Genomic DNA, 12,174 nt, shown 5'->3' on the forward strand with positions numbered 1-12,174 from the left:
TAAAAATGTTGAACAGGACCACTGATCCCTGGGGGGCTCCACTGGTTACAGCTCTCCAGCTGGACTTGGCACCACCACTGTTTGGACTCTAGGGCCATCACTCACCAGTGTGCACTGTGGTGGGTGGGAGGAAGCCTTGAAGAAGGTCTTGGGAAGATCTGGCAGCACCTCCACCCTGGCAAGGAGCAAACAGAGCCTGGGACAGGCTTGTCCTCATACTTGTGGCTTCAAGGACTTTCCTAATCGCCTCCTGGGGATGGGAGAGCCTCTCACCTTCCCACACACATGGGCAGGTTTCATGTCCTGGAGGTGTCCTCTCCTCCTTTACCTTTCACAAAATGCCTTAGGCTGGCAGGCACCTCTCTAGTCCAACCACATGCTCAGGCAGGGTGACCAGGGGCAGGTTGCCCAGGGTCAAGTTGAGTTTAGAGTCCACAACCTCAGCTGGTGACTTGTGCCAGTGCTTGACCACTCCCAGAGGAGAAAAATCCTTTCCTTAAGGTTAAAGAACCTCTTTTTGTGATCCAGTGTGTGCCCCTTGCCTCCTCTCCTGGCACTGACCACCACTCAGAAGAGCCTGGCTACATTTTCTTCATTCCCAGCCCATCAGACGTGACAAGACCCACCCCCAGCCTTCTCATCTCCAAACTCAACCACCACTAGCTCTCTCAGCCTTTCCTCCTGTTAAAGATGCTCCAGCCCCATCTTCATCACCATTTATTTGACTTCAGTAAGTCCATGTCCTTCTTGGCCTGGGGAACCCACCCAGGTCTTGCTCTGCAGGGCTTCTTCCCATCTACTCAGCACCCATCCTGTACTGATGCCTGGGGTTAGAGTCATAGAATGGTTTGGACTGGAAGGGACCTCCAAAAGTCATGTAGTCCAACCCCCCTTGGAGTGAGCAGGGATATCCTCTATTAGATCAGGTTGCCCTGGAGGTTAGTCCCCACCAAGGGCAGGACATTCCATTTCCATTGACTGAGCTTCATGAGGTTCCTCTATCCTCCTATTCCCAGCTTGGTCAGGTCCCACTTGGTGGCAGCAGCTCCATGGGGTGTTATCAGCCACTCCTCCCAGTTTCAGACCAGTTTCCCTTTATCAAGGGCTTCCTAAAGGAAAGGGAGCCATGGGGAACTTTCCAGCCAGGATCCATCCCACCACCCCCAAGAGAGATGATGAGGGCAGAGCTGGACAGAGAAAAGCCAAGAGGAGAAGGTCACAGAATCACAGAGTGTTAGGGGTTTGGAAGGGACCTCCAGAGATCATCCATTCCAACCCCTTGCCAGAACAGGAGCACCTAGGGCAGATCACACAGGAACACATCCGGGAGGTCTTGAATATCTCCACAGAGGGAGACTCCACAACCCCCCTGGGCAGCCTGTTCCAGGCTTCTGTCACCCTCACAGGGAAATAATTCTTCCTCCTCTTTCCATGGAACTTCCTATGGCTCAGCTCCCACCATTGCCTCTTGTGCTGGCATTGGGCATCACCCAGCAGAGCCTGGCTCCAGCCTCTTGGCACTCACCCTGCACATCTTTATCAACAGCAATGAGGTCACCTCTCAGGCTCCTCCTCTCCAAGCTACAGAGCCCTCAGCTCCCTCAGGCTCTCCCCAGCAGGAAGATGTTCCACTGCCTTCAGCATCTTTGTGGCTCTGTGCTGGACTCTTTCAAGCAGTTCCCTGAGATCCTTCTTGAGCTGAGAGGCCCAGAACTGGACACAATATTCCAGATGTGGCCTCAGCAGGGCAGAGTAGAGGGGGAAGAGAATCTCTCTGGACCTACTAACCACAGCCCTTCCAATCCACCCCAGGATGGCTTTGACCTTCTTGGCCACAGGAGCACATTGATGGCTCACGGTCAACCTCCCATCCAGCAGGACCCCCAGGTCCTTTTCCCCTTCATTGTTCTCCAGCAGCTCAGTCCCCAACCTGTGCTACTCCCTGGGGTTGTTCTTTCCCAGGTGCAAGACTAGAGGGAAGGACTCAGCTCGGCCAGCACCTTGGGGTGGTCTCACCCTGTGTGATCTCCAGCCGTGACACTCAGGAGGGCTCTTTGCAGGCTCTGAGGGATGAAAGCAGTTTGGTTCCTCATTGTCCTTGTATGGGAATGTGGATGGAAACAAAAGTGTAAGGAGCCAGCCAAAAAGGAAATTCTCTTCCAGAGATGTCAAAGCAGATTTGAGGAACTGTACACAAGCCACCCAGAAACTGGAGGGGGGGACAGGGGGGAAGGAAAGAGGAAAATCTCTGTAGAAAAAGACAATTTTCCTCTTAAAAACTCCTGAATCATTCCTACCCCAAAGAGCAATCAGCTCTTACTCATTGGAGAGGTGGGAGATGCTCCACCCCTGGAATCAGCCCAGGTCAGGTTGTCTGGGGCTCTGCTCTGGTTGGGGATGTCCCTGCTGACTGCACGGAGGTTGGACTAAATGACCTCTAAAGGTCCCTCCCAACCCATTCTGTGGTTCTGTCATTTTCTTTGGAATTAGAGACCTTTGAATGGGGGCAGGACAGGGCTTCATCACCCTCAATGCATAGAGGGAGCTGAGGATGTTCAGTCTTCTGAAGAGGAGGCTGAGGGGAGACCTCATCACTCTCTACAACTCCCTGAAAGGAGGCTGGAGTGAGGTGGGGGTTGGTTTCTTCTCACATGCACCAAGGGACAGCTTACCCAGAGATGTGGTGGAGAATCCATCCCGGGAGACATTCAAGGTCAAACTTGATGTGGCCCTGAGCTGCCTGATCTAGTTGGAGATGTCCCTCCTGACTCCAGGGGCATTGGACAAGATGACCTTCAGGGGTCTCTGACAAACCCAGTGCAATCTGGACAAGAGGAAACAGCCTCAAGTTGTGCCAGGGGAGGTTCAGGTTGGATGTTAGGAACAATTCTTCCCAGTAAGGGTTCTCAGGCATTGGAACAGGCTGGGCAGGGAGGTGGTGCAGTCACCTTCCCTGGAGGTATTCAAAAGCTGCATGGATGTGGTGCTAAGGGATGCGGTGTAGTGGTAGTGGCTTAGCAGCAGTGGTTGGGACTGTGAGCCCTAGGTGAGCTGCTGGATTTGATGATAGCAAAAGGTCTTTTCCAGCCTCAAAGTTGTAGGAGTCTATGATCCTGCACCACACATGTGGCATGTAGCACAGGGACCTTCCCAAATGTAAGCTGGGGATCTGTCACCCTGAAGTACCCTGAGGTACCCTGAGGTACCCATGTGCCTCTGAAGGAATCATGGAATCATAGAATGGTCTGGGCTGGAAGGGACCGCCAAAGGTCATCCAGCCCAACCCCCTCTGCACTCAGCAGGGACATCCTCAGCTACCTCAGGTTGCCCAGAGCCCTGTCCAGCCTCACCTTCAATATCTCCAGGGATGGGGCCTCAACCACCTCCCTGGGAACCTGTTCCAGTGTTCCATCACCCTCATGGTGCAGAACTTCTTACTAACATCCAATCTAAATCTGCCCTTCTCTAGGTTGAAGCCACTGCTCCTTCTTCTGTCCGTCCAGGCCTTTGCAAACAGTCTCTCTGCAGCCTTCCTGTAGCCCCCTTCAGGTACTGGCAGGCTGCTATTAGGTACCCCCAGAGCCTTCTCTTCTCCAGGCTGAACACCCCCAGCTCCCTCAGCCTGGCCTCACAGCAGAGCTGCTCCAAGCCCCTGAGCATTTTCCTGGCCCTCCTCTGGACCTGCTCCATCAGCTCCAGGTCCTTGCTGTGCTGAGGGCTCCAGACCTGCACACAGCACTCCAGCTGAGGTCTCCCCAGAGCAGAGCAAAGTGGCAGAATCACCTCTCTGGCTCTGCTGCCAGCGCTGCTTTGGCTGCAGCCCAGGCTGCCCTTGGCCTTCTGTGCTGCAAGCTCACACTGCCTGCTCCTGTCCAGCTTCTCCCCCCCCAGCACCCCCAAGTCCTTTCCCTCAGGGCTGCTTTCCATCCCCTCCTCCCCCAGTCTGTATTGATAGTGAGGATTGTTCCAGCCCAGGGGCAGAGCCCTGCACTTGCTCTTGTGGAACCTCCTGAGGTTCACCTGGGCTTCCCCTCTCCAGCCTGTCCAGGTCCCTCTGGCTGCCATCCTGTCCCTCTGGTGGATCCACAGCACCACTCAGCTTGGTGTCATCTGCCAAAGTTTTTCCTCTTGATGGCTTTCCTCCACAGCAAGGTTACTCTGCTGACTGCCTTGCTTGAGGAGCAGGGGTCCTGGGTGCCAGAGCTGGGGAGGGGAGAAGTTTTTCACCTGCTCCAGATGAGTTTAGAGAGTGCCCAGTGTCTTCTCCAGGATTCTTAACACTGAGCAATTCCCAAAGGCGGGCTGAGGCCTCTGCTATTGTGTTTGCCTTGGCTCAGGGCCATCCCATGAGTCAGAAGCCACTTGTTGTTTGTTCAAAGGACCAATTCCTGCTCTATCGACTCTCTGCCAGGGGAGTTAATTCAGAAGCCCAATCAATATTAACTGCCTGAGGAGAGGGAGGAGGAGGAGGGAGAATCCAACCACTTTGGCCTTCCCACCACACCAGTGAGCCATTTCACAATGCCTGCTGGTGTGAGTGTGTCTCCCTGACACAATGGACCTCTGGAGCGGGCCAAGGACCTAGGTGACAGCCCTAGGACCTAGGTGGACATCGTCGCCCTCTCCACACCTGGTGTGATGCCTGCAAAGTCCTCCTGGGGATGTAAGGCAGGAATGCAACCCACTGGAGCCATCTGCTTGGCAGAGGCCCAAAGAAAACAACCTGTCTGCAGGCAGCTCTCAGCACCCTGAAGAGCGTGCAGGAGACGTCTCTGATACCTGCGAGCTCTCGTGTGGATGCCTGGCAAGCCACTGGCACGAAGAGGAGGGAGGAGCTGAAATGAAGGAAAAGGGAGAAGGGCCAATGGAGGAACACATCCAGGAGGTGGCAGGGAAGGAGCCAAGCCCTTGAGCTGTCCTGGTTGTCTGCAGACTTTAAGTCCTTGTGCACACATGAACACCGTGGAGGTAAGTGGAGACTGTGAGCTACCAGCCTAGGAGTGGCCAATGTGTACCATGGCTGTGTTGACTCAGGGACTCATGTGGGAGCTCTAAAATATCACAGAATCAGCCAGGTTGGAAAAGACCTCAGAGATCATCAAGTCCAACCTATTACCTAACACCCCCTGACAACTAAACCATGGCTCCAAGTGCCCCATCCAATCCTTTCATGAACACCTCCAGGGCTGGTGACTCCACCACCTCCCTGGGCAGCACATTCCCATTAAGGGCCACAAGGATGAGCAGAGGGCTGGAGTACCTCTCCTGTGAGGACAGACTGAGGGAGTTGGGGCTGTTCAGCCTGGAGAAGAGAAGGCTCCAAGGTGACCTTCTTGTGGCCTTCCAGTGTCTGAAGGGGGCTACAGGAAAGCTGGGGAGGGACTTTTGAGGCTGTGAGGGAGGGATAGGACTGGGAGGGATGGAGCAAAACTGGAAGTCAGGAGATTTAGATTGGATGTCAGGAAGAAGTTCTTCCCCATGAGGGTGGTGAGAGCCTGGCACAGGTTGCCCAGGGAGATGGTGGAAACCTCATCCCTGGAGGTTTTGAAGGCCAGGCTGGATGTGGCTGTGAGCAACCTGCTCTGGTGTGAGGTGTCCCTGCCCATGGGCAGGGGGGTTGGAACTGGCTGCTCCTTGAGATCCCTTCCAACCCTGCCAATTCGGTGATTCTATGATTCCAGTGGCAAATCACTCTTTCTGTGAAGAGGGCATCTCTAAAATATCAGAAGGTACCTCTACAACACCAGAGGCATTTGCACCCAAACCCAGGAGGAGATCAAGCTCACGGGATGCAGCTCAGCCTCCACGCTGGGGGGTGAGCAAAGAGGCAGGTTGAGGCGTGCCAAGGTGAGGCGGTGCCAAGGTGTGGCCTTCCCAAAGGCCTTGGTTAGCCAGGTTTGCACCTGCTCTTATCTCACTGGAGAAAACCAACGTTTCCCCTTAGTCTGTGTGGAAAAAAACCAGCAACCAAGCAACAGATGTCAAGTAGCCTGGAGAAAAAATGAGATTTGCTGAGGGGCTTAATTGGAGCTGGTCCCTTTGGCCTCTGCAAGGCAGGGTCTGAGAATGGTAGGGATGGGAAGGCACCTCTGGAGCTCAGCCAGGCCAACCCCAGCCTGCTCCAGCAGGGCACCCACTGCAGCTTGCTCAGCAGCACCATGGCCAAGGGGGGGCTGGAGGCTCTCCACACAAGGAGACTCCTCAGCTCCAGCATCCTCACACAAAAGACTCTTCTCCTTGTTCAGATGGCATCTCCTGGGCTCCAGTTTGTGCCCCTTGCCCCTTGGCCTGGCCCTGGGCACTACTCAGAAGTTCCCAGCCCCCTCCTCTTGCCCACCATGGCCCCTTGAGCTCTTGCTGAGCATTGAGGAGATTCGCTCTGGGGCTGCTCTTCTCCAGGGTATGTCCTGTTGACTGTGCTCAGGGCCATGTGTCTCAGGGCCAGAGCCACCGCAAAACGCTTCAGAGAAGGTCCCATGGCACTTTCTCCAGCCAGCCTCCTGAGATGAGCCAGTTTGTATCAAACACATCCAAGACCACCAGCTGCTGCTCTGGCACTGGGAGCTGAAGGCAATGTGGTGCCTTCATCTGCCATTTAGGCTGTAAGAGTTGGGGCTCTTCAGCCTGGAGAAGAGAAGGCTCCTGGGAGACCTAATAGCAGCCTGCCAGTACCTGAAGGGGGGATGCAGGAGAGCTGGAGAGGGAGTTTCAACAAGGGCTGGGAGTGACAGGACGAGGGGCGATGGATTGAAGCTGGAAGAGGGGAGATTGAGATTGGCAATTAGGAACACATTCTTTCCAGTGAGGGTGGGGAGACACTGGAACAGGTTGCCCAGGGAGGCTGTGGATGCCAGGTGTTCAAGGCCAGGCTGGAGGAGGCCTTGAGCAACCTGGGCTGGTGGAAAGTGTCCTTGCCCATTGCAGGGAGGTTGGAACTGGATCAGCTTTGAGGGCCCTTCCAACCCAAACCATTCTGTGATTCTATTCTGATCTCCCCCTCCAACAGGGATTCAGAGCATGGCACAGTCACATCCTGGCCTGGCAGAACCTCCTCAGACCTTCCTGGAAGCCCAAGCAGTTTCTCATCCATCCTTCCCGTTACGTTTCTGCTTCTCTGTTAATCTCCTGGGTTTGTTATTGTTTAGTTTCCCTTTGCATGAGCTTCTCTGAACATCCAGAAATAGAAGATCTTGTGAGATCAGAGCAGGAAGGAGGTGACTGCCTGGGATTCCTGGAGATGTTAAATCAAACCAATTTCACAAGAATTGTTGTGTTGATGCTCATGGCTCCTCTGGAGCTTTATCTCCACAGCTGCTACGGTGAGACCCTGGCTCAGATTTGCCCAGAGAGATGGAAGATGTCCCATCCCTGTAGAATCACAGAATTGGCAGGGTTGGAAGGGACCTCAAGGATCAGCCACTTCCAACCCCCTCACACTACAGCAGGTTGCTCACAGCCACATCCAGCTTGGCCTTCAAAACCTCCAGGCATGAGGCTTCCACCACCTCCCTGGGCAACCTGTGCCAGGCTCTCACCACCCTCATGGGGAAGAGCTTCTTCCTCACATCCAATCTCAATCTCCCCATTTCTAGTTTTGCTCCATTCCCCCCAGTCCTATCACTTCTTGACACCCTCAAAAGTCCCTCCCCAGTTTTCTTGTAGCCCCCTTCAGATACTGGAAGGCCACAAGAAGGTCAGAGCCTTCTCTTCTCCAGGTTGAACAGCCCCAATTCCTTCAGTCTGTCCTCATAGGAGAGGTACTCCAGCCCTCCACTCATCCTTGTGGCCCTGCTCTGGACACCTTCCAGCACCTCCAGATCCTTCCTGGAACAGAGGTTCCAGAGCTGGACACAGTGCTCCAGGTGTGGTCTCAGCAGAGTGGAGCAGAGGGGCAGAATCCCCTCCCTGGCCCTGCTGGCCACACTTCTCTTGCTGCAGCCCAGGCTGTGCTTGGCTCTCTGGGCTGCAAGTGCTCCCTGCTGGCTCCTGTTGAGCTTCTCCTCTCCCACCACCCCGAAGGCCTTTTCTTGAGGGCTGCTCTCCAGCCAGTCCCTGCCCAGCCCCTATCAGTGCCTGGCATTGCCCTGACCCAGCTGCAGGACCTTGCCCTTGGTCTGGTTGAACCTCATGAGGTCATCCTGGGCATAGCTCTGCAGCCTGTCCAGGTCCCTCTGGATGGATCCCTTCCCTCCAGCCTGTCTGCTTGGTGTTGTCCCTGCAACCATTCCAGACCAGGCTGGCCAGGGCTCTGAACTACCTGCTGCAGTTGCAGATGTCCCTGCAGTGGGGTTGGGTTTGGTGGCCTTCAAAGGTTCCTTCCAACCCCAACCACTTCATGATTCTGTGAAATCCCAACATCAAAGGGGCAGAAAGAGTCATCTTCCAACCCAGACTGCTCTGTGATTCTGTGCCTGGCAGTGTCCATGTCGGGGGGGGGTGGGGGGTGGGGGGGTGGGTGGAAATATCAATTAAAAATGTAAAAGAAATCAAAATAAAATAGGATTTAAAAAAAAAAAAAAAAGAAGCTAAAATAAAATTAAAATTAAATCAAATTTAAAACAAATTAAATTAAAACAAAATAAAGCAAAATAAAATATAATAAACCAAAAATAAACTAAAATAAATAAAAATACAATTAAATTAAATACAATTCAGCTAAAAAAAAAAAAAAGGAAAAAAGATAACTAAAATAAAATAAACCAAAGCAAAACAAAGCACAAAATTAAGCCCAAGCCTTACTTGCAGGAGAGCTCTGTGCCCTCATGGCCAAGAAGGCCAAATGGTCCCCTGAGGGGCATGAGGAAGTCTGTGGCCAGCAGCAGCTCAAGGGAGGTTCTCCTTCCCTGCTACTTTCCCATAGTGAAGCCACATCTGGAGCCCTGGGTCTAGGTTTGGGCTCCCCAGTTCAAGGGGGACAGGGAACAGCTGGAGAGAGTCCAGGGGAGGCTGGGGAGAGGATGAGGGGCCTGCAGCAGCTCTGTGAGGAGCAAAGGCTGAAAGCCCTGGGGCTGAGAGCCTGCAGAAGAGCAGCCCCAGAGGGGAGCTGAGCAATGCTCAGCAAGAGCTGAAGGAGCTGTGGGGGGCAAGAGGCTGGGGCTGGCATCTGCTGAGTGCTGCCCAGGGACAGGCCAAGGGGCACAAACTGGCAGCCAGGAGCTGCCAGCTGAAGGAGGAGAAAGTTGTTTGCTGTGAGGGTGGTGGAGGCCTGGAGCAGGCTGCCCAGAGAGGTTGTGGAGTCTCCTTGTGTGGAGAGCTTCCAACCCCCCCTGGCCATGGTGCTGCTGGGCAAGCTGCTGGGGGTGCCCTGCTGGAGCAGGGGTGAGGTTGGACTGGATAATCTCCCTTCCAACCTCAACCCTTCTGGGATGCTGTGAAAAAGGCTGACAAAAGACAGATCCTAGGCAGGGAGCAGGCCTGGGGTGGGTGCTGTGGGTGCATTGGGTAGCTGCTGCCTGCTGGCACATGCGGGCAGAACGAGCCAAGCCTGTTTGCCTCTCCTTTCCCCTCCTCCCTCCCTCCTTCCTTCTCTCCCTCCCCACCAGGATGCAGAACTTTCCCTGCTGCCTGGGTTTTGCAACACATCCCGAAGGGGGTGGACCTGCTTCAGCATTTCTGGCTTGGGCAGGTCTCAGGTGTCCTGGGTGGCACAGGACAAGTAGGTGGAGGGCAGGAGTGTCCTGCCTGCTGGTCTAGGAGGCTTCGTCCGTAGCAGTTGTGAGGTGCAGCTCTCAATTTGAAGGTCCTGGAGTGTTTTCTAGGTGTTAGCTGGAAGCTGGGCATTGATTCTTTTGTGCAGCTAGGGAAACTGAGGCACAGACTGGGAGGGAGATGGTCTTGGGGTGGCCTGGCCATGCTGGATGGATGGTTGGATGTGATGATCTGAAAGCTCTCTGCCAACTAAAAGGATTCTATGATCACCACAGCATTACCCCAAGAGTTCCTTGATTCACCTTCCTGCTCCCAGCAGTGATGGCATCAGATCTCCTTGCTCAGGATGCTCTTACAGCACCCACCCCCACCCCCCGTCCCGAGATGCACCTGACCTCCACATCAGCATATTCTGAGGGTCCAGGAACATCTCCTTGGCTATTCTCCTGTCCTGGATGGGCACCTAACTAATCCCCCTCCCACCCTGCGGCACCCAGAACCCCAGACACGTGCAAACCACCACATCCACAGAGAAGGTGCAGCAACCATGCCCTGTTTTGTTGAAACCCCAGACAGCTGATGGCCAGGACCCCCCAGGGTTGTGTTCTCCTGGTTGCAGTTTCCCCCCAGTGTTTGCACAAAACGTCAGGGCACCAGCTCTGCTCAGAGGTTTGTTTAGAAGATGCTGCCAAGGGTAAAGCTGCTCCCAGCACTGTTGGAAGGGGACCACGGCCCTGCAAAAACTGAGTCCCTCCTGGGAAGTTATTCCTGTCCCATTCCTCATTCTGGACACCAAGCTGGCCCCAGACCCCTAATTCTTGCTCCTGTAGGGATGATGTGGACCTAACCCTATAGCAAGCCTTGAATAGGTCTGCTGGAGCTTTGAGACCTTCTCTGCTGGCAGAAAAGGGGATGTGAGGGCCTTCTTGATGGATTAGGTGGGAAGAAAAAGATGAGAATCATGCCCATTTGGAGGAGGAGAATGGGAAGCTCTGGAGCCTCCAGCATGAGAAGGACAGGGAACTGTCAGAGCAGGCCCAGAGGAGGCCGCAAGGATGATGAGAAGCCTGGAACATGTCTTCCATGAAGACAAGCTGGGAGGTGTTGGGGTTGTTCAGGCTGGAGAAGGCTCCAGGGAGACCTCAGAGCAGCCATTCCAGGGCTTGAAGGGGGTCTACAGGACAGCTGGAGAGGGAGGGGTTTTTTTCATAAGGGCATGTGGTGACAAGGTGAGGGGGGATAGCTTCAGACTGGAAGAAGCTGGATTTAGGTGAGACATTAAGAGGAAATTCTTCCCCCTGAGGGTGGGGAGGCACTGGGACAGGTTGCCCAGAGGATCTGTGGGTGCTCCAACCCTGGAAGTGTCCAAAGCCAGGTTGGGTGGAGCTTTGAGCAACCTGGTCTGGCAGGAGGTGTCTGCCCATGACAGGAGGTTAGAACTGGATGATCTTTAAGGTTCCTTCCAACCCAAACCATTCCATGATGCTATGATGCTATGAAATGGTCCCTCAGTGGGGATGCTCCTGGTAAAGCCTCCAGCAAGTCCTGGTTCAGTCATCTCCCAGCAAGCAGCACTGCATAACCAGTGATCCATAAATCCAAGAGCATCAATATCAAGGATATAGTGTGAGGTGTCCCTGCCCATGGCAGGGGGGTTGGAACTAGATGATCCTTGTGGTCCCTTCCAACCCTGACTGATTCTGTGATTCTGTGATATCTCCAAAATCTTCCTAGGAAATGTTGCCATCACCTTTGGATTAGCTGAGTAGAAAACTCAAGCCCTGGTTGGAGAAGAGAAGGCTCCAGGGAGACCTTAGAGCTACATTTCAGTATCTGAAGGGCACCACCAGGAAGGCTGGGGGGGGACTGTTCAGAAGGGCCTGGGGTGATAGGATGAGGGGCAACGGTTTGGAACCGGAGCAGGGCAGGGTTAGGTTGGACATCAGAAGAAACTCTGCACAATGAGGGTGGTGAGACACTGGAACTGGTTGCACAGGGGTGTGGTTGAGGCTCCATCCCTGGAGGCACTCGAGGTCAAGCTCAGTGTGGCACTGGGCAGCCTGATCTAGTTAGAGGTGTCCCTGCTGAGTGCGGGGTGGGGGTGGACCTTAGAGGATCCTTTCCAACCCAATGCAGTCTTGAAGCTGGGGAGGTCTGGGGGGTGGGTGTTTGCCAACCTGCAGAGAGCAGATTGAGAGTGGAGATTAGGAAGACATTCTTTCCAGTGAGGGTGGTGGGACACTGGAACAGGTTGCCCAGGGATGTTGTGGATGTATCCAAGTCCAGGTTGGATGAGGCCGTGAGTGACCTGTGCTGGTGGGAGGTGTCCCTACCCATGGCAGGGGGGTTAGAACTGGATCATCTTTGAGGTCCCTTCCAATCCAAACCATTCTATGAAAAGTTGAGTTGATCCTTGAGTGCTCCTAGGAAGCAAATGTCCACAGAATCATAGATTCATGGAATTGTTTCAGTTGCAAAAGACTTTTAAGACCATCAAGTGCAACCATCAACCTAAGACCACCATGG

Source organism: Dryobates pubescens, chromosome 10 (assembly GCF_014839835.1).
Source record: "Dryobates pubescens isolate bDryPub1 chromosome 10, bDryPub1.pri, whole genome shotgun sequence".
Taxonomy (NCBI): Eukaryota; Metazoa; Chordata; class Aves; order Piciformes; family Picidae; genus Dryobates; species Dryobates pubescens.